The 24,351-nt window shown below is 33.3% G+C and overlaps 1 long non-coding RNA gene across 1 annotated transcript in view; it reads left to right on the forward strand.

Annotated features, from left to right (window-relative positions):
- Positions 1-10,752: 10,752 nt before the first annotated feature.
- The window catches only part of LOC143240775 (uncharacterized), a 35,163-nt gene continuing 21,564 nt past the window's right edge, over positions 10,753-24,351 (forward strand). The window contains exons 1-2 of the long non-coding RNA XR_013021951.1: positions 10,753-10,904; positions 13,098-13,229. This is a non-coding gene — a long non-coding RNA (uncharacterized LOC143240775). The remainder of the gene's footprint in view (positions 10,905-13,097; positions 13,230-24,351) is intronic.

Consider the following 24,351-nt stretch of genomic DNA (forward strand, 5'->3'; position numbering starts at 1 on the left):
CATATTTAAGCATGAGGAGAATTTTCTGAAATTTGGGCGTACGCAACAATATAGACAATATACTAGTATTTACATATATTTATATATTGTTGATTGTTATACTCGAAATCTTCTACAACTTTAGTAAATAGACATGAATTTCGAAATACACATTTGACAGCATAAATTTTGTACACTTCTTAATATAAATACTACATACAAATAATTTTATTATGCTGATGGTTCGTTTCTTGGAAGTCATAGATAAAAAAAAGTATTGTATATGCGGTTTCATTTTATAAAACAAAGATGTCTGAGGCTTATACGTCATACAAAACGTCGAACGTAACATGATGTGCTTATTTATGAATACTTATTTCAGTGACAAAAACACATTGGTTTATGCTATATTCACTATTTATTATCATTAAAAATATTAGGATAAATATATATTTAAAAAATGTTGTTATCTACAGACACGTGGAAATGTACGTAAATAGTATAGAGGTCGCTCAAACGTTGGTCCGTCAATGACTGATTGTTTAGTCGGTCCCTAAATTGAAACATCTGAAGCCATTGTTGGAAACACGCATTCTGTGGCGTACAATTGTATGTGAATAATACAGGTAATATTTACATATTTCAAAAGCTTTCTTGTGTTGAGCCTAAAATGTAAGTACTATAAAAGGCAAAGTTGATTAACGATTTTATGTCGATATGTACTATTTACGTACACGTTGAAGAAATTATACAGGTGCACTTTTATCGTTGTAATATTGTACAGGACTGCACTTACCGTGATTTGCATGTATTTACGCAGGAAATAAAAAACAAAAAAGAAATAAATTAACGTTTTAAAGACGGATTTGTATCCTTATCTACACATGCTTCTGCAAACATAACACAATTACTTTTGACATTTTAAAGTTTCAAACAATGGCCTATTCTTTGATCTTTTTCCCATACAATCCTGAAGAAGCAATACAGATGCTGTTAAAGTTTCCATAATTAGGAATGATATATGTCATAGAAATGGAGTTATCGATTTTTATTCCAAATATTAACTCGAGTTATTCTATTATTTTTATTAGTCTTGTCTGTGTAGCGTGAATTATGTCACTTTTGTTAAGTATAGTTTATAAAGATAACATTTAACATCATTTATTAATATAAACACAATTCAAACTACATTTTTAAGAGTGGTTTATTTGTTTATGTTTTTTAATTTCTCGTTATCCGTCCCTAATTAACATTGAAAGACAAGAGGGAGGACAGCTAGTCATCATCACCTACTGCCAACTCTTTTACCAACGAATAATGGGATTAACCATAACATTATAACACTCAACCTACGACCCACAGATCTCGAGTCAAGCTCTCTAAACATGTGGCCACGTTAGCTTCAAGAGTGGTTATTGTCGCTCTCTTTATTTTCATCACTGAATGCGTTATGCTGTATAAATTGATGAATGGAAATGAACTGCGCATAAGACTTAATGTTTTAGTTATAACATTATTCACCAGTTACTTACGGGTTATTTTTTTTAACTATAACTGCTATTTTTCGTTCATACAGCTCGTGGAGACAATTTCTTTCAAGAACAAGTCATCATTCGAGTTCTTATATTTGAGTTTGCACTATATTAAAGTCTAAATGTATATTTTGATCATTCTCTAGTCTTTACTTGATGGTTCAAAGGTAGCAACAGGAATGATTCAAAAAACAGCAGTACGTCTGTAGAAACTATGAATACAATTATTATAATTATGCACCAAACTGGGGAAAGTGATAATTTCAAAGAAGAGTTATGTTTATCTATCAAAATAAGAAGACATCCTACTATAATTGCCTCTCTCCATAAGTATTCGGATTTACAATGCTAAAATCAGGGGCTCAGTTCTCCTCGCTGGACACAGCAGATATCCCATTGACGCTTTGCTATGAGAAAAACACACATATCTGCTATAATTCGAGAGAAGTTTGTTTTTTCCTCCAACTCGTCCTAGGTTTTTGCATTTGAACTTGTCAAATATGGTTTAATCAAATGGGAATGATTCTTGATGTGTCAAAAAGAACTTATTTTTTAAACGTATAGATTTCAGAGCTCTAGTGACTAAATATAGTTCAATCAGTAAGGGTAGCCATTAGAGATAATGATAGAATTTCTCCACTTTCTTCTTTCATTATGTGGGCTATTCATGTAGTCTATGTATTTCAATTGTTACTGGCATATTTAGAACAAAGAAAAACATTATTTATATTTATAACTAGTAAATAATTAATTTTGGAACTGCATTGCATTTACACATTCCATTAATGATTTGAGGGATTTATTTATCATATATGGCTTATACATATTGTATTGACCCGATTATGGAGTGATCTCAAATATAAGGCGATCTTCATTTTCAGAAACCATGGGAAAGAAAACATGGAGTGTCATAACGTCCTTTTGGTTTAGGTTTGTAAAATCAATACTATGACTGAAAAGTCTGCAGGCTGATTAGTTGCAAGAATTAAGGATCATCTTGAGCGAACATGTGGCCGGCGTGCATGCGTAGACGAATGCTATCTAGATATTTAGGAAAGTGACAGGCTAGAGTTGAGAGAAAGGGCCAGTGGTCGGCCGCGATTATAAGACGATTTTGAATTTTACAGCTTAATTATTAATAAAAAATATCGCCTTATAATAGGAGCAGTACAGCACTTTTAAGATAGTAAAATTTATGTCAAGTAAGATGATTTTGTTTATTAATTTTGATAAAACAAAACTAGCATAGAAAATAAAATGTTTTTAAACAATAAAGCCCAGTGGACATGAATAATATAATTGTATTCTTATGTGCTTTCAACTTCTTTATTAATTAATTCTCACTGTTCAAAAAGAGACTTCATAAACCTCTCACTGTACATCGCAAGAGTACATGTACTTGTTCGTGTGTTTTCAACACGTTTGTTTGTTACTAGGCGCAAAGCTACATTATAGGCTATCTCTGCTGTGTCTAACACTAGTACATTGGCAATACTCGGATTTTAGAGGTATGTGCCCTCGGACTTGTTGCTGAGCTGTTAGAGAGTTTTTTAACGTTAAATGTTCCCTTCCCTCCAACTTTTCAAAATACAAATCTTTCTTAGTTAATAATAAAAACCAAAATGTATAAAGGCACCTTTAAGCTTAAATACAAAAATATTTCTTGGCAAAATGACAAACCAATAGTAATATAGCGCCGCCATACAACTTTAATAACAATGTTACGAAAAATATTAATGGACGAAAGTTTTAAAATTATTTTTGAATAGATCTGATATAAAGAATAACTGCAACTCTTCAAACGTTTATCATTAGTCATAATTTCCTTATATTAACTTCTATTTTCTTTTCCAGTGAAAATTGATGTGGATACGTTTTATCTGAGTATTAAAAATTTCGTGAAGGCATACATTGATTAATTGACACCGACTGACATTCTTTTCTTTTTTATCTTTATAGTATGTGTTTTTTTTTTCTTCTGGAAAATAAACTAGTTCTATAGTTATATATATGTATATGAGGGTTTGCAATTATAAACTGTGGCATTTAATTTTCCAAGTAGTCCACCTGCCAAGAAATGATTTCTTTTTCACTTTTTGTGTCTTTTTAATGTTCTTATTTTGAGTATATAAGTGGGTGGAATAGGTCATTAATCTGCCTATCAAAAACAGTTAAGCATTGTTAGGATTAGGAGCCTGTAAGATCACCTAGTCTTATATAGACAACTAATCACTAATTAACGAGGTAAGTGCTACTACTCCATCCCACAATATACCCTAACCTCACATTTTATATCTAACTGAAATAAATCAATTTTGTGAAATCAATCTTGACCAACAAAGTGCAACAGAATCAGTGAAACATTGGTAAATTCCTTTGTAAACTAATCAAAATTAAGATCATTTATGATTCACACTATGGGTTTTTCCCACTGACCGCCAGTGTTGTTTTGCCTAACTCAACATTCCTATTATTTAAAAGTACTCATCCATCTGTAGCAGCAACTGACCTTGATAAACGTCATACAGCAGTGCATCATGGGGTTTACATCCAAATTCGGTGGTTCGGGTACACTAGCAGTTGGATTTATGGTTTATCAGTAGTCGTGGAATTACACTGTACACATAATATCCTTTCTGCGTAATATTGTTTAGTCTCGTAAATAATATGCAGCAGTGCATCGTGGGCTTCAAACCAAAATTCAAAAGGACAGGTCAAACACTAACTGCATTTATACTATGTTAGTAGTTTCGGAAGTATATATTAGACATAAAATGCTTTTTATACAGTGATGGTTGATATCGTCTTATATACCTTGGGCTCTTTAAGATCTAAAAGTAGCTTTCTTTGTTAGTAAAACTAATTTTTCACAACAGTATTTTCTTCTTGCGTACCACGTTCAGGCAGATCCAATAATTATAGAACAGGTGTTTAAGGCTCAGCTTCATTTGGTGGTTAATTTCAGACTTTCGTTAGCCGAGTCTGATTTAAAATATATTGACCCAATTAACCTCAAATTTTGAACAAGATAGCATTATTCCGTTGTGGTCAAAAGAAAATTTTCACACAATGAATTCCTGGTAATAAAAGGCGATCACTTTAAAATCTAGGAAAACTGAAAATAAAAATAATATTTTTATTTTATACTTTACATTTAGGTATGCATAAGTAAATTCTGCATGCACAGGTCGGGGCGCAAGCGTTGCCACAAATTGTAAGAATAGAACAATTTTTTCTTTTAAATACGATAAGTCGTTTCTGTAGTACAGAAACGTTGTTATTAAACACGGATCATTTAAAAAAAAACCGCTCAAATTAAAACTAAAATACACTTAGTGGTATAAAACAATAAAATAAACAATATTTTATATGTAATTGTTAAGACACGGTTATAGTCATGAGACGCGCCTAGAATTCAACAATATCCTTCTATGTGTCCTTAACCCTAATTTTGGCCCGGCATGGCCAGGTGGGTTAAGACGTTCGAGTCGTAATCCGGGGTCGCGGGTTCGAATCTCTGTCGCACTAAACATGCTCGTCCTTTTAGCCGTGGGGGCGTTATAAAGTTACGGCCAATCCCACTATTCGTTGGTAAAAGAGTAGCCCAAGAGTTGGCGGTGGGTGGTGATGACTAACTGCTTTCCCTCTAGTCTTACGCTGCTAAATTAGAGATGGCTAGCGCATATAGCCCTCGTGCAGCTTTGCGCGAAATTCAAAACCAGCCAACCAAACAAACCACCATTTGCGATAAACTTGATATACCCTAATGGTAAAATACTTTATAAATTTCTAACTGAAACTCATATGATCTAGTTAAATGATGCAACATCGACACATATCTCGTACGCACACGGCACCAGTGAAATACCGGATTTATGCCTGTGTTCGTATAATATGAGTTGTAAATTCGTGAACTTCTCTGTTGGTCACAATATAGATAGTGACCACCTTCCAGTCTGGTGTGTCTTCAATCTCACCTCCCCCCACTTAAACAAAATTAAAGTAAAAGATAAACTAAATTATAAAAAAAGCTAATTGACCACTATTTCAATCAGTCATAGACCAAATTTTACCAACTGAAGTACCAAACTTCGCCGCGGACGCATCAGATATAGATGCATATAGTCATATAATCTCTGAGTGCCTAAAACATGCATCCAACAGCTCAATACCGAAACAAAAACACTTCACATCAACACACATATGGCAACCACATCAAGAAATAATACACCTAATAAAAGAAAGAAGAAAACTACGCATACAGTACATACAGAATTGAGACCCAACACTAAAAACACAAATAAACACTATAAGAAATAAAATAAGACATCAAATCCGACAACAAAAACAAGACAGTTGGGATACCTGTTGTTCACAGTTAAATCATAAAACAGATCCAAAACTATTCTGGACACACTTGAAAAGATATACCAACACAAGAAAAACAAAGAGTACCCACCACTCGAATCACATAGCAAAATAGCTTACACCAACATAGGAAAAGCAGAGATATTTAAAGACCATCTACAAAACACGTTCAAAACACATCATGAACCAGACATGAACAGATACTTCTATAATAAAGTCAATAACTTCATTGAACAGAAAAAAACAACATATAATGCCAAAATTTCCAGTAAACACATTAATAAAACCAGATGAAACAACAGACTGGATGTTTTATCAACTGATAAAAGATATTAACAGTAACGGAACTACTAATAGCCACGAAAAACACAAAAAAGTAAAGCTCCTGGAGAAGATGGTATCCAAGCCATCCTCCTGAAAAATGGTACTCAGAAATTATATGAACACTTAACAGCTCTATTTAACTTATCATTTTCAACGGGATATATCCTTGTTTCTTGGAAGGAAGCAGTAATTTTAATGCTCCAGAAGGAAGGAAAGCCAGCAAATAAACCAAACAATTACCGCCCAATTAGCCTAACCAGTTGCATCAGCAAAATTTTAGAAAGAACAATTAGTAGCCGACTATCTATACAGTTAGAAGCAAATTCAAAATTACCAGAACTTCAAAATGGATTTAGAAAACACAGATAAACTACCGACCACCTAATCAAATTAACAGAAACAATTACAGACAGCTTTAACAAAAACGAATGCACTGTAGCTTGCTTTCTCGACGTTGAGAAAGCATTTGACACAATCTGGCATAACAGATTACGCCACCGGTTAAAAGAAATGGATTTACCCCAGGGAATTATTCGTTGGCTATCTAACTTTCTGGACAATAGACGTGTAAAGTAGAAGTGAATGGGGACCACTCAAGATCCTTTGCACCTGAAGCAGTAGTCCCACAGGGCGGGGTAGTTAGACCTATCTTATTTATCATGTATGTGAGTAATATGCCACTGTCGGACCTAAATTTAGGTTTAACATCACAATTTGCTGACGATGTAGCGGTCTGGAAAAGTACACCCACTCCTTAAATAGCAGCAACAAACCTCCAACCAGTCCTGAATAATTTAGAAGAATACTGCCAGAAATATAGAATAAAAATAAATATTCCGAAAACCAAGTAATACTAGTCACCAGATTAAATAAACTGAAAAAGATCCACCAAAGTTATACATCAACGGATCACTTTTACAGACTGTACTTCTGCTAAATGTTTATGATTAACTTACGATATCAAATTAACGTGGATACAGCATACTAAAAATATCCTGACTAGTCAGTGACGTCGAGACAACCCATTTGTAGAGAAAAATATATATGTAAAACGGCTCGTTTGGGCTGAGAAAATTTTTTTACGTAGAGGAACGAACAACGTTTCAACCTTCTTCGGTCATCGTCAGGTTCACAAAGAAAGGTAGAGGTAACAGACCGTAAGCTGACCACATGTTTGAAATGGGTTGTGATATATGAAAGTGATTTATATTACAGTCGCAAATCTCGAAAAACTACTCACTTCCAAACATTTTTGTATAACTTTAGTATAAATACATGTAAATCTTGATTCATGTGTTGCTTTATTCAGACTTTATTTAAATGAAAATGTGCAAATTTGCCAGTTTTTACATAGAAAATAGGTTAATTTCTAAATTTCATCATTCAGGTCACAAAAGCAACATTTGCAGGGAATAATGGCCATTTTCTGTACTTTTACAACATAAGCAGTTAAGAAATAACGCATACTATTCAGAAACAAAATTTGTTTTACATAGTGTAATATTCCTATGGACATTAGCTGCTGGGACGTAACTTCGGTTTGTTGGAAAACTGGTTACACCTTTGATAGATATGTAATACGTGTTTTATATCTTTGCTTATTTTAACAGTAATCGATCGAGCTATTCTCAAATCATTCTAATACCTTTTTTATATTTCTAAATACACTGATAAATTCTTATCTGTTTCTGATTTTTAAGGTTAAAAAGAAAACTGGATATTATCCGTCTATTAAATACTGAGTTCGCTAGTCATGTATTTTAACACAGAATTAAAAAAAGTTTTTTTTCGGTGTTTAAATATTATTTGGGTGGAATCTGATGGTATACATTATACAGAACATTTAGGCAACAGTAGAAATAAAAAATAACTATTTCTATTTGATTTAAAGTCATCGTTAGTTATGTCTTATAAATAATAATTCATAGTGTGAGAATGGTGTTTGTAGTTGCCGCTTTTTATTTAATAACAGTAGAAGGAATCCAAAATATATTTTGAAAAATCGTATTTTGGGGAGACATTTGTTTTTAGGAATAATAATGTACATATAATATATAAAGTTACAGAGTCCCAATGAGATCTATTATAAAACTTAGGTCTTGGATAAATTTATATTTATAATAATATCCTTATTGGTTGCTAGACAAGTTTGGAGTAAAAGTTTGATATATCTGTATCACGTTAACACTTCTTGACAGTGCAGTGAGAAATTTTTTCTACTTGTTTAGATTTAATATAAAAATAAAATATATGATGTTCCTCAGCTCTTGGATTGTTTGGATTAGACAAAAATAAGAAATTTGGCACCATTGTTGAGTTGTTTGTCGCTGGGCCAGACCACAGACCATGAGTGCCATGGTAGTGTAACACATATGTTAACTTGTAAATGTAAAGTGAAACAATGTAGCAATGAGATATACTTGAAATGTTCTAAATTTGTGTGTAAATGTGATGCTTCAAATGTAACGATTAAGCTAAGCCGTGAGTCCAAATAAGATCATGAAAAAGCTTTTTCGAAGATACATCAATCGATTTGACGTACTAGCTGAATTGGAATCATATGTAGGAAATTATTAGCATCAATATTTTGTGAAACGAACGACATAGTAAAGTACATAGATGCAGTGTTGAAGCTGATGCATTATATGATGACGTCACTAGCGATTCTCAGATTAAAATTACCATTTCTGCAATGAAGAGTAAATATAATAAGGTTGAATAATGCCTAGTATGGTACCACCATATTATAATCAATATATCTTTGTTCATGCGATATTTTCATTAATAATTGCGTTTTTAATTTGTTTTAGGAGCTTTGCGAGCTTCATTTATCAATTTCTGTAGAAATCACCCAAAATCACCGGTGTTCGGAATGACCCTCCCCCTGTTGGCCATCTTAGGCTAAGTATTAAAATAAACTGAGGTGACTCGTGTGGCAGAAGATAAAGACAGTTATAGAAGATAAGAACGAAACTATAACGTGTAATAAAAGTAATTCAACCCTATGGTAAATAATCATACACACCTTTCTCTCCGATGCAACTACATTAATTACTACACATAATAACTATTTGTGTAACATGCGAATGAGTCAAGTGCTTAAAGCTATAGTACGGTTGATATTTAATAATGTAATATTTAAGCTCTGCAATATATAAATATATTTTTTTCCGCTGTGTGCTCACGGCTGTGAGTGAAGCTGTACTTTGGTTAAAATCTACTATCACACATTTTTTTTTCCTCCTGAGTTCATCGTATCAACTACCTTAACTAATGTATAAACAGCTCTCATTCCAGGAACTTTGTAGATGTGAAGACTATGCTATCTTCGTGTTACACTTTTTAAAATGTCAATATTATTAACAACCGTGGATATTTATTAATACTAATAAATACTGCATCATCAGACTGCAACGTCATCACACATGGGCAGCTTTCATAGATCAGTGTGTGAAGGAAGATGAATGAAGGAAACATTATCATTCATTATATACTTAAATGATGGAATTGTCATCAAACTGCTTGTCTTTATAATATGAGTGCATTAGAGAAAAAGAGAAACAAGCAAAACTGTAAACTTATTCGCGAAGTTTATTTGCTCTGGTACAGTGTGCGTGAATGAACTGTGAAAACTTACATTTTATACACTTAAGTCGACTGGTGTTATAGAAACTCTTATTGAAAACTCTTGTTAAAAGTTTTAAAAACGCTCTTGTATCGAACGATTTTGAAACAGGTAAACAACCCAAGGTTTTTTGTTTTTTGAACTTCGCGCGAACCTACACTAGGACTATCTGCGCTAGCCGTCCCTAATTTAGTGGTGTAAGACTAGAGTGGAAGGCAGCTAGTCATCACCACCCACCGCCAATTGTTGGGCTACTCTTCTACCAACGAATAGTGGGATTGATTCGTAACATAATAACGTCCCTACGGCTGAAAGAGCGAGCATGTTTGGTGTGATGGGGATTTGATCCCGTGACTCACAGATTACGAGTCGAGTGTTTTAACTACCTGGTCATGCTGGACCCACAACGTAAGGTGTAAGGTATGTTTTATTATATCTTGATCAAAGATAAATGACTACAACGTTTGAGATATAAATACCTTTTGATAATAAAAATCACATATGAGACACGTGCAAATGTACTAATAAAAAACAGACTTTTCTGCTTTCAATAAATCAAAACTTGTAATCTCAATACTTGTTTGAAATTTTCGAAAATTTATTACTAAGAATTGCACGTTTATAGAAAGCATTTCCTAATCACTATAGTACAGTTAAAGGAAGAATCAAATAAATAATATAATGAACTTCAAATATGCCCGTAGGCCTCAAATAAGTGTGAAAAACATCTGATAAGTTTATTTTAAAACTGTTTATCTTGTCTTTATAATCTTACATAAAAATTAACTTTGAATAAAACTACGAAGACATTTTCTTTTCTAAAATTCCAAACGAATGAGAATTGTTCCTAACATACAAAAGCTTTAAACAGTTTAGATTGATACCTTGGCGTGACAACATTTCTCATAACCAGTTTAAGTAACCTTTTCGATTAATTCCAGTTGTCTAACCGTTAGAACAAGAATAACCTGAATAACTTTTATGTATTTGTTGTTCGCAATATATGTCTCATAACTTAGTGTACTATAGAAAATTAGCACCAGTAACTTGTTGACGAAGAAATTGTAACTGCGTTGGTATGTATTTTTTTACCAGTTATTAGGTTTGGTAAATATATTTTACGACTAAGTGTGGCTCTGTTTTCATGTTTGATACTGCCGAGATTGAAAAGGTGCTCGTAGTATCAAAAGTGATTTGTTTTTACTTTCGCGCAAAACTTCACGTGAGATACCTGTGTTAGCCGTCCTTAATTTAGAAGTGATAGACTAGAAAGAAGGCAGCTAGTCAGCACCACACACCGTCACTTCTTGGGATACTTATCAACGAATACGAGGATTGGCCGTCACATTGCAATGCCTCCACGACTAAAAGGATGAGCATGTTCGTTGACGAGGATTCGAACGCGCTTGTGAGTCGAGTGCCCTATCCATCAGGCCACGCCAGGATTACAGGGGAAAATATAGACAGAAGGCACACAGTGTTTTACAGTTTCGGTATTGCATGAAACACTGCTTAAAATAAATTAATTCATAAATAAACTAACTATAGCTTCATAAAACGCTTACGGCAACGCCCGTGATTGTAAACCAGTATTTTAATGGATGAAACAAGTTTGGGAATACATATGAACGCATAAAAACTTTTAAAAACATTAGCGGAAAAGTCCATTCTATACATTGCAGATCTCAATATATTTGTAAATGCTTAATTTATAATACATATAAATTATGCATATACATATATTTGCCATTTTATATTGATAGAAATTACACTTTTAGTGCGAAAATGAAGTGCCTAAAACACGAGTAATAAGCAGTTTTTATTTCCGAAATTAAAAGGAATAAATCAACTTACTATTATAGCACAACATTAATTTTAGTTTTTGTATGTTTTCGGTTTATATCCTGAAAAACAAATCTCAGAAAGTTCCTTTGCTTGCTTGTTTTTTGAATTTCGTGTAAAGCTACTCGATGACTATCTGCGATAGCCGTCCTTAATTTAGCAGTGTAAGACTAAAGGAAAGGCAGCTAGTCATCACCACACACCGCCAACTCTTGGGCTACTCTTTTACCAACGAATAGTGGGATTGACCGTAACATTATAACGCCTCCACGGCTAAAAGGGCGAGCATGTTTGGTGCGACCAGGATTCGAACCCTTTAACACACTTGGCCATGCCGGGCCAACTTCTTTTACACCATTGAATAAGTCAAGTTCTTACTGCAATTATGTTTTATCTTGCGAGAATAGGTAACGTATTAAAACAAAGACAACTGTATACGTACAATTAAAAGTGTTACTTCATTCTGCAAGTGCTTGGACAAGACGAATTTGAACGTTCTTCTAGTCATATTGTTTTCAAAATTAAGCAAAATTATACACAATGGACCACTTGTCCTCTCTCCTCCACGGATATAGAAACTTGGTTTCTAGCGATGCGAGTCCGAAGACATCCTGCTGTGTTACTGGTAGGCCGCCTTTAGTCACAATAAAACGGTTTGCGGGACATAACGAGAACCTAATCTTATTTTCTGTTTTTATTTTTAATGTCGTTAAGCTTTTACGCAAATAAAATAAAAGACAATTTTACCTTTCTAAAATCCTGCGTGAACACAACGTATTCTGTGTGCATTCATAATGTAAAATTGGTACTTTGTAGTAATAGTAATTCATATATACATATTAGATCCATCCGTTTATATTTATTTCAATATTAGAAACATTAATATAATAAATAACCTTCCAGAAAAATATTCTAAAGTTATATACGCATAAATACAATAATAATAAAATACATAATAGACACACGTATGCACGCATAAATAGAATTCAATACGCATTATCCTATGTTTTTAAGCTCACAAATTGACCCTTTTTCACAATAACGGCAGAAATTACACTTTCGGTGTAATTGTAATTTCCTATGTTTATTGTTACAATACGGAGTTACAGAATGTGGTTACTCCCGAGACCTGTGTCGTTATTTATAGTTAAAAGTGTTTAGCGATTATCCAATGATTACGCTTCATACCAGATAGGTAGAGAAATGATTTCAACAGCACAAAGTAAAAAATAGAAAAAATTAGTCAAAATCTTGATTAAAATTGACGTTTCGTGTCCTACGCACACAAATATCATGATTTCTACCTTTTCTGTTTGGCATAATGTGCCATATAGAGCAAAATTAATTAAAATTAACTTAAGATAATCTTCACTTTACGGAAGATATCCCAGTTTTTATTGTTCTAAAACTTATTGTGTTTCTTATAGCAAAACCACATTGGGATATCTGTGGTGTCCACAAAGAAGAATGGGATTTTTGATTTTTGTAAATCAGAAAACTTACGGGGGATAAGACTTATGGAATTGACACTTTAAAATAGTATGTGTCCATTTATAATGGTAAGTAATATATTATAAGTTAGCGACTAACGTTTTTACGAAAAAAAATATCTCATCAGAATATTACTCTGTGGTCAGCATTTTGTACAGTCAGTACTTCGATTTTTTAACTTTAATTATTGCAATTTCGAATAAGTTTTATGAAAAAAATTAAAAGCAAGACTTTAAAACGTTCTTATTTAGAATATGTTTTTTTCCCTTAAAATGCTCAAACTTGTTTCACAAATTCTATTATCCGAAAATGATTTTTTTTCACTATTTTGTTACATATAAAACATTTTAAAGAATCTGCTTTAAAAAAACACTTTATTTTTCAGTTAAATGCTCTCGATTATGTAAAATATTAATCTATTCGTGTGGAATTAGAAATAACATGTTTTGTAACACAGCTTTCTTCGTTTACAAGTAATCTTTCGCTTATCCTAAAGCATGAAAACGCTGTAACAATGCAATAAAAGAAACTTCTTTGACTTTCAGTTAGATATAAATTTGTATGAGTCATTCGCGTATCATCAGCCTGTGACACATAAAAAACATATTTATTAACGATTAGAATTTGTTCATTTATTCAGATATTTTCAGGAGCACGTTTAATTTAAAAGAGGTTCCTTTAAAAATGTTCAACTCCTAACGGTCGTATATGTTGTTTGTTATGAAGAATAAGCTAGTTCAACATGTTGATCAACTACTTGTTTTTTCACTTTATGCCCTGTAGTTTTTCTGTTGACTTTATCCACTGACACACTTTACTTCTCTTGTTTTTAAACTAATATCAACTTTTTAGTAAAATATGATATGTCCTACAAAAATCAAATCTTCCATGTTTAGTTCAGCAGTGTTTAGAATTGCATTACAGGTTTACATATAACGAGAACTTCTCCAGTTTAACATACAGGTTTATCACCAAAACGTTTTTTTCAGTGAAACACAAATAACTATATTAACTAATGAGAAGCTCCTGTTCTACCAAACGTCAACTCATTATCCCTTTCTTCTTTGTTTTGTTTTTTAATTTTGCGCAAGGCAATTCGAGGGCAACTTGCGATGTCTGTCTCTAACTTACCAGTGATAAACTAGAGGGAAAAACCACTACTCAACAACACCCTCCACCAACTGTTGGGCTATTCTTTTACCAATGAATAGTAGGATTGACTGTTACGCTATAAAGCCCCTACAGTTAAAAGGCGAACATTGTTGGTGAAGGGGATTCGAACCCGTGACTTGCGAGTCGAACGCCCTAACCACAGAGGCCATGTGCTCTTCTTGGTCAATAAATATGTCGGGTAAAATATATTTATTTGTAATCGCTAATTTATAATTTATTTTATAAATTTGTCCATGAAGAGTATGCAACGATTGTAACAACTGTTATCAGAAACGTTCTACAAAGGCGATTTTCCAACCAACCATAAGATATATAACCTTTTTCTTTGAAACACGTATTAATCTTTGATACAAGTATACTTGTAAAACATATGTGAGTTTTAAACAAAAGTTTATGTAAAGGTTGCTTATCCTTCATGCACCTTACGTACTCAAAGTAACTGTTGTCCTGATTCCTAATAAACACTAAATGACTATCTTTTAAACAATATAACAGACTAGATTGCTTTTTTTGGAGGAGACAAAAATAATATTTCGTTATTTATCATTTTAAGCTGTTACCTAGTGATGTTAATTTATTTATCCATAAGTTGGACAGTTGTCATATTATTAAAAGTCACATTCTTTTTGGATTCATAAAACCATCAAAATTTCTTCTTTTCGGTTTTTTTAGCGCAGACTTTGGTTTGATTTCTGTTCCACTATCAGACTCATCGCTCGTTAAGAATCCAGACTTAGTTAAATTAATAAATTGCGATTTGAAACCGAGATTTTGAAGCTCATTATGTGTTATAGGCTTATAGAAAATTCGTGAACCTTCCAGAAGCTCCAAAAGTCCCCCTGAGCTAGAGGTCTCGTTTAACACACGTGATTGATTGCACAAAACTCTATTTACAGATTTGTTTGCTAAAACATTTTGTATTGAACAAGTACTAATTTGAGGATCACCGCCTCCTACCTTAGCGATCCATTTGGTATATGGCACTGCAAGTATTCCAGACGCGTTTTGACTGTTCCTTCGTTTTTTCCAAGACTCCTGTGACCATACAGGGTCTGGCAGAGAGTATCCATCAAGTAGGTGGCTACTACAGGCACCAGAAATTTCGAAAGTGCTTTTACTTTTGTTTCGATTAAGATTATGTCCAACAGGCCTTATTTCATTCAATGTGGAGTCTTTGAGAAGTTTACATCCTAAAAGATGTTTCTCCAAATTATCTGAGGTAATACAACTAGAAGGTCGATGTGGCGACATTCCACGACTGATCTTGCTTTCTCGTTGCTTTTTGTCAAGTTTTGGGGTTAAAAGCTTGGCAGGTTCGCGTTGACGTGTAGCTACTGACTTGCGGTCGCGACCCGAGTGGGTAGCTGCTATCAGAATTTCCCGATCTGAATTTTTCTTGTTTTCTTCAATTTCATCCGAAAGATTTGTTAAAATCCTTCTATTTTCGACACTACCAAACGATTTATGAGTGATTCCATTCGACGAATTACGTATTTTGATGCTTCCTGTTGTCTGAACAGTTGTAGGTGATATTTGTTTCGCGATTCTTCTGGGAGGTCTTGGTGGTGGCGTTTTCATCTTAGTTCGTGGTGGTACATTGGATTTTTCCTCCGCTTTTACTTCTCGAGAATTTTTAATATCACTTATTTGTTTTTTTGAAGGATCTGAAGCATTCTCGGGTTTTTGAGAGATAACTTTGATGGTTATATGTGAATTTTCTGAAGATTTTATATTTTGAAAATGTTCCACAGTCCTTTTAGAATTTAATCGTTCAGCAAGTATAGCAGATAGCTCGTTGTTGAAACATCTTCTGTTATTATTCATAGTATTTTTCGATTCGTTTTTAATAACGTTCTCTAAACCATGTGTCTTTTCTCTTGCCTCGTGGTACATACGGTACAGCTGGAAAGCGTCACTTGGCGTTTCACATCTCCAAACCCACGCTTCTTTTGATTTATGCTCGCCTTCTCCATTGACAACCCACACCACGGTACGTGAACAGTCTTTGGAAAGATGGCAAAGCACTACATTTTTAAAATTCATTCTTTCAATGACTGTAGAATTACGCTTTTTGCATGAAGCTGTCAAAACATATCCGTTAAACACCACGTTCCACGTGTTTTCATTGTTTGGTTGCCTCAGATTTTGGTCAGAGAAAATCCGTAGCGTTTTCAGACAACGCTGTAAAGTGAGCTCCGTCAAAGGCCCATCCACACGAACCCTTCCAACAAAGTCTGCAATCCCTTCAAACATTTTTTCTGGTACTTTCATGACAAACAGTCAATTTTAAAGCAATTACAATTTAGTTTTAATTTAATATATGAATAAAGAATAAAAGGTAATGATTTTCCACCAATCGACACTGCACGTATTTGTCGATAGTGAATGGTTATCGAATTAACACTGCACGTATTCGTCCATAGTGAATGGTTATCAAATCAACACTGCACGTATTCGTCCATAGTGAATGATTATCGAATCAACACTGCACGTATTCGTCCATACTGAATGGTTATCGAATCAACACTGCACGTATTCGTCCATAGTGAATGATTATCGAATATTTAAATATTCTATATTCTTCTTCACTAGTTTCGTAGTTGTTGTCTTCTTTCGCGGACCGATCTCTTAGGTTTTCACGTTTAACGATTTACACTCAAATAAATAGCAATGGACAGAGTTACTCCGCAGCTTCCAGCAACGGGACATTAAACTTTCAGCACCCTTCTGAGACACGCTCTGTCACAAGTACCACACAAGCCACGCGAAGTTTACCCCAGACTGCACTAGTCTCGAACTGTTACTAGGTCACCGCGCGCATGGAGCAACAGGAAAACCTGTTCTGTTTAGAAAATGGCTTAGTGGGAGTTCCTAGACTACATGCGATATCATAAATAAGGCATTTCTTTTGGACATAAAACAATCGAGGATGAAGTATGAGCATGTGCAGTAAATGTTCTAGACAGAAATATTTACAAATCTAAATATTATTACCCAGGTCCAGGGGTTATAGGGTCTTTCGTCAATCAATTAATTCACAATGCTCAAAATTACAGAGTGATTACATTCACACTCTCAAGACCAAGAACAACAATTAATTTACGTACGTCGTGCCACCTTCTTCCGAAAACAAAACAGCGAACCCAGCTGAGACTATTCAAGTCCATAAAGAAAAACTGTAATTTTTTTCAAAATACGTCATCAGTACAAGGAAGTCTTAAATAATGTTTAAAGGTTAGAGTAAATTGACAATCAACGATTTATAAGTATAGTGAAGTGTTTTTAATATGTTCCCCCAAAATAAAAACTCGTCGTTATGCTTATAAATCACTGTTTGTCAACTAACTATTGTATTAGCATAATGTACTTGAAATCACAAGTATTCGAACAATAAGTTAAGTCTCACACTAAACAGTTCGTCTCTTGTGTGAGTCTTTAACAAAAGAGCTTATCTGTGTTTGTGTAGTTGACCACCATTGCTCCAAGAAGAGAGAACCTAGAAACTTGAAACTTTGTGCACATACTAAAAGGATCATTGGGTATGCACCAGAGTATTATTTAAACATCTTTGATAATTTTTTTTGCTCTATACACCTTAAGCCCCATAATTCATCTTATTGAAGATCTATAGAAAAGCATTCTCATTTACTGAATGGCCCGACATGGTCAGTTGTTAGGGTGCTCTACTCGTTCGAATCCCTGTTACACCAAAGATGCTCGCCCTTTCAATCGTAGGGACATTATAATGTGACGCTCAATCCCATTATTCGTTGGTAAAAGAGTAGCTCGAGAGTTGGCGTTGGGTTAATTCAAAACAAACCAAGCATAATATTTAGGAGTTTCTTAGGTTCTATTTATTTTTGTTTTTTCGAACTAATTGTCAATCCAAGTTTCATTTATTTTAGTTTTCGTGAGATAAATTGTAAAATAACAATAAGAATTTGTAATATTTTAACTTTTAAGATAAAAACCAGTAATATTTTAATCATATAATCAATTCACAAACAAACACTTATTGAATGAACGATGTGTATATGTTTTCTGCCAAATATTCTTTTTCAACACAAACATGTAAAGGAAAATACAAACCTGAAAATTAAAAAAATAAGACAGATGAATTGAACTACGTTTAGAAAATAGCAGTAAACAACGAGAACTAAATTACGAATCAAAAAATCTTGGAGAATTTGAAGAATGAACAGAATTCCAATAAAAACTCAGGAAGGAAAAAAATCTGAGACACTAAGTTAAATGTATTTTCTTTTAAAAATATTTGAATTAAATTCGAGAAATGACAACAGACAAGTCAGTTAAAGAAATGATGCATTGAGGTAGCCATAGAAGTAATTAAGAAAACAGATACTCTTGACTGGTACACTGAAGCTTTTGTGAACTATAAGGGTTCCTTAAAATCCCATAGTGGGATGTGGGTATTTCATGTTAGTAACTAATAAATTTGTAAGATACCTTCATTACAGGAACTATTTTACGGTTAAGTTTCATTCTTTTGGTACCATTATATAAATTTCTCTTGCACTCGACGACATAATTCGAAATTTGCTATTTTTACACGGGTTTAAGATAGCACAGAAATTTCGGAGCTTTGAAATTAAGAATTTTTGAAGTGAAAATAATAACATTCAATGCCTTCGACGATTATGTCATATTTTTTATTTTTTTTGTAATCTCTGTACTGAATTTTAAAGTCAAAAGGTTTCTTTGTTAGTTTAAAATTATGCATAAAACTACACGATGGAATATCAAAACCCGTTTTCAGCGGTCTGAATCTGCAAACATACCACTGTACTACCGGAGGGATCGAAGTCGAACGGAAAGTATATTTATTTCCACGTAGTTTATATTTAGAAGATTTTGTAATTAAAATTTCATTACTTTTTCTTTTAACAAATGTATTATAAATTTCCATATATTTCCAGTCATTAAAATATGTCTAGCTTATGAAGAGATATAGAGCATGCCTTCGCTACAATATCACAGTTAGAAATTTGTGTTCATTTAATTGAACTATATTGTGATTATTGTTTTAGTTTTTCTTTTACCTATTTCTAATGTTATCGTGGTCATTTAAAACTACTCGTATATGTGCAAAATAAATTCGAAATGTGTGTTATACTACTAAAAGCAATATGTTTCTTTTCATAAACTTGACTTTTTTTTTTCTGCTTTATTTATTTTATTTGTTAAAATGTGAATATTGGCACTGGAACTTTTGTCACTACATACAGTTTACGAAAATTCTTTCTTATCGAAGGACTAGTTCACATCTTACAGAAGTAAATCTTAACAACACAAATTGCGTAACCGATTTAATCACCAATAAGAATCCGCTACAGAATTTTCCTTTTATATTTTTGAGGTAAAAACTCACATATTCATACATTTAGTCTTTCAACACCTAATTTGTCCTGCATTCATATCCACTCTTTTTCTTTTTCTTATCTTACTGCTATAGAAAGAAATGATATCATGGTTGTTTAAGAGCGTTGCCTTTAGTGGTAAGAATACCGCGGTTGGTTGAGAGGAATTTATGATACACTTTAGTGGTAACTATACCCTAATTGTTTAATTGAATTTACCATAAACTTTACTGTTAGGTAAAACTTGGTTATTTAAATGGTTTTAGGATACACGTTAATGATAAGTATATCCAGGATGTTTAAGTGCGTTTATGTTATGTTTTATTGGTAAATATACCCTGTTTGTTTAAGTGGGTTCATAATTCGCTTTAGTGGTAATTATACCGTGGTTGTTTAAGTTGGCATATGATACACTTTAGTGGTAAGTATATCCTGGTTGTTTAACTGGGTGTATGATACACTTTAGTGATAACTATACCCAGCTTGTTTAAGTGGGTTTATAATATACTTTATTGGTAAGTATACCCTGGTTGTTTAAGTTGGTTTGTGATACACTTTAGTCGTAAGTATACCCTGGTTGTTTAACTGGGTGTATGATACACTTTAGTGGTAAGTATACCCTGGTTGTTTTAATGGGTTTATGATATACTTTAGTGACAAGCAAAATTTGTTTGTTGAAGTGGGTTTATAATACACTTTAATGGTAAGTATACCCTGCTTGTATAAGTGGGTTTATGATATACTTTAATGGTAAGTATACCTTGGTTGTTTAAGTGGGTTCATAATACACTTTAGTGGTAAGTATACCCTAGTTGTTTAAGTGGGTGTATGATACACTTTAGTGATAAGTATACCCTGGTTGTTTAAGTGGGTTCATAATACAATTTAGTGGTAAGTATACCATGGTTGTTTAAGTAGGTGTATGATACACTTTAGTGACAAGTATACCCTGGTTGTTTAAGTGGGTGTATGATATGCTTAGTCGTAAGTATACCTTGGTTGTTTAAGTGGGTTTATAATACAATTTAGTGGTAAGTGTGCTCTGGTTATTTAAGTAGGTGTATGATTCACTTTAGTGACAAGTATACCCTGGTTGTTTAAGTGGGTGTATGATATGCTTAGTCGTAAGTATACCTTGGTTGTTTAAGTGGGTTCATAATACAATTTAGTGGTAAGTGTGCTCTGGTTATTTAAGTGGGTGTATGACACACTTTAGTGATAAGTATACCCTGGTTGTGTAAGTGGGTTCATAATACAATTTAGTGGTAAGTATACCATGGTTGTTTAAGTAGGTTCATAATACAATTTAGTGGTAAGTATACCCTGGTTGTTTAAGTGGGTGTATGATACAAGTTAGTGATAAGTATACCCTGGTTGTTTGAGTGGTTTCATAATACAATTTAGTGGTAAGTATACCCTGGTTGTTTAAGTGGGTGTATGATATGCATAGTCGTAAGTATACCTTGGTTGTTTAAGTAGGCTTATAATACACTTTAGCGGTAAGTGTGCTCTGGTTGTTTAAGACATGTACGTCTACGAATAATACTTTGTTATTCCATTGATTTTCAGTAGTAAGCTTTATATTATTGTGCTATGATTTAAACAGTATAGAAATTATTTAACTGACTCAATACTGTCAAGTACCAAGAAAAGTGTTGACAAAATCTTTTCTGTAATACGAGGAAACGGAAAAGCATAGGCAGGTGGTTAGACTGCTCGACTCATAATCTAAGAGTCGCGGGTTCGAATCCCCGTCGCATCAAACATGCTTGCTCTCTCAGCCGTGGGGGAGTTATAATGTGACGGTGAATCCCACTATTCTTTGGTAAAAGAGTACCTCAAGAGTTGGCAGTGGATGGTGATAACTAGCTGCCGTCCATCTAGTCTTACACTGCTAAATTAGGGATGGCTAGCGCAGATAGCTTTCGTGTAGCTTTGCGCGAAATTCAAAACAAACCAAACAAGAAAAACATTAGTAAGGTCACTAACAAGGCTGGATAAAGACCATAACTAATTCTTCAGTTGTTCATAATTTTTTACCATTAAATCTAAATTGTGATTGTTGGGTCGCTAAACTTTAAAGTGTTTTGTGAAACATCTTTAATTATATCCTGTATAACGCAGTTCTCAACAGACACTAATAGCGAACAAAGATTAACAGCTACGTCTAGAAGTATCTTTGTAAACAATGACTCGGCATCATAATTATCAAAATTAATATTGTAACTAAATTGTCTGCTTCAACCTACTAAAATGTTCATAACAGTTTATTCATTCTACAAATTGTACTTCAACTTAAAAAAAGGGTAAAATCATGTTTATAGTTGAGCATAAGTGCCTATACTAGAAACAGTTGGTCTAACCGGATATCCCTGTTTGTCAACTTTTAGGAGTCCTTATAAACACCTATACTTTGTGCACATATCTAAGATGTTTTAAAAATAATTTCTTCGATTACGTTTTTCTTTTTATTTTAAATTTCGCGCAAAGCTACACGAGGGCTATATGTGCTTGCCGTCCCTAATTTAACAGTGTAAGACTAGAGGGAATGCAGCTAGTTATCGCTACCCACCGTCAACTTTTGGGGTCTCTTCGGTTATGAAACTGTATTTGTTTATTCACTTTTTTAAGGTATTTGGATATGATAAATCACTCTAAACGAGTTTTGCTGTAAAAAGAAACTGAACATTTATGGTACATGCTCTTTGCTTCAAAAGTTTACTGGAAAAAACCATTAATAGACAAGATAATCCACTGTTTTTTGTCTTAATGTAGTTTTATACGTACTTATGTACAACCTATATTTTTAACCTTAGTTATTTTTCCATAAAACTCTCAAATGTAAACAGTTTACGATTGGTTAAGGTAGAAATGGTATATCACATAAAGTATACGTGATCTAGACCGTGTTTCATGTTTTCATAAAAACAAACAAGCAACAACATTTATATAGATCAGTAGACGGTGCAGTCCGTTACATCATCTCAAGCAGTTCTGGTTATCTTTGATAAAGCTTATTGTGGTATGGTATTATTGTTAGAGTGGAATATTGAAACAATGTTTTAAGAATCAGATATTGTGGTAATTTTATGAAGTTAAATATTAATGAAAATCACATTCAGAAACTTTCTCTTGTTGTTCATTTTAAGTATCAGTTGACCTTACAAAAACAGCGAAGCAGTTTTTTTGTTTTTCATACTTGGTATAGTTATTTTTATATTTGGAATATTTGAGAGTAGTTCATGGTGATGTTAAAAACCAGATTCGTGCTTAGATCTTGACAACCTACATAATTCACGTTTTTCTATCTAGCTGATAAAGGTGCAGGCTAATCACGGAGCGCGGGTGCATACGGAATCGTGCACCTGCTAGTGATATGAAAGCAGTTTGTTACTTGGCAGCTCAAAGCCGCGCTCGTAATCATACAATACGGCTATTAGTGTATTGTTAGCTCGTTAGTAGTGTTGCAAAATGCTCATTGTTGGTATTTGTTATTACGAAGGTTATATGTAAAACTAAGAAAAACGCTTTCAGCCAAAGTAGCGTAATTCAGTCATACGCATTTAGATTTGCATAAGGTGAAGGCAAGAGAGAACTGCTCTTTTCCAATAACGTTAGTTATTGTCAGTCAGACAGCCACGTTAACAAATTTGTAATTTTGTGAAAATTTTTTTTATTCTAACAAGTTTCTCAAATGTTTTGTTTCAACAGTGTTTGTAAAAAACTTATATAAAGTTTTGTTTACATGCTGTTTGCAGTAGGTTGAGGTTTTAATGTTTTGCATGTATTGCTCATCTGGCACATACCTACTATATTTATGATAATTATCATAGATAAAAGCATAAGAACTCCACAACTGTTTACTATAAGTAGATAGATACTGCTGTAGTTTAATAGATCAAATGTTGTCTTGAAGATCTTTATTACTGATTATTAAACACTATATGTGGTCCCAAATATCTATATTAGCACTCATTAAACAATTTATCCAATCAGATATTGTATCAGAGATCCATATTACTGTTTATTCAACACTTTTTACCAAATTATATATTATCCCGGATATCTATACTGCTATTCACAACACAGCGGTATATCTGCGGACTTACAGGCAAGAAACCACGTTTCGATACCCTTGTTGTGCAAAGCATTGTAAAGCTTTGTGGTTAACTTCAAACACAAAACAAATTCCCGCCCATTCTACGATTTACGGAATCAGATATCGTCAGAAGATCTATATCACCGCTCATTCAAAGATAAACCAAACCATATATTGTCAGGGTATCATGACTGCTTTAGACGTACTTTGCTTTTCGAGGTTTTTGATGTAGGTCAAATTTAGCACGACCGCTTTCAATGTCCTCCTCCACAATACACGCTTGTTTTTGTGAAAACAATGAAATTTGACCTTACAAAAGTCGAGACAAGACAAGCATTTCAACACAATCACAAAGTTATCTCGCTTGAAAAGAGAAAGCGTTGTGTTATTGTGCGTATTAGTGTTTATTTTCTTTTTTTTCAGTTACATAAATTCAGAAATGTATATCTAGCTTTTTTTTCGAGTTATTACAAATAATTACTTTATCTTGGTTAAAGCAGTATATATTTAAGATATCCTAAAAACTGAGAAAGACTTAAC

The sequence above is a fragment of the Tachypleus tridentatus genome, chromosome 13, assembly GCF_004210375.1.
Source record: "Tachypleus tridentatus isolate NWPU-2018 chromosome 13, ASM421037v1, whole genome shotgun sequence".
Taxonomy (NCBI): domain Eukaryota; kingdom Metazoa; phylum Arthropoda; class Merostomata; order Xiphosura; family Limulidae; genus Tachypleus; species Tachypleus tridentatus.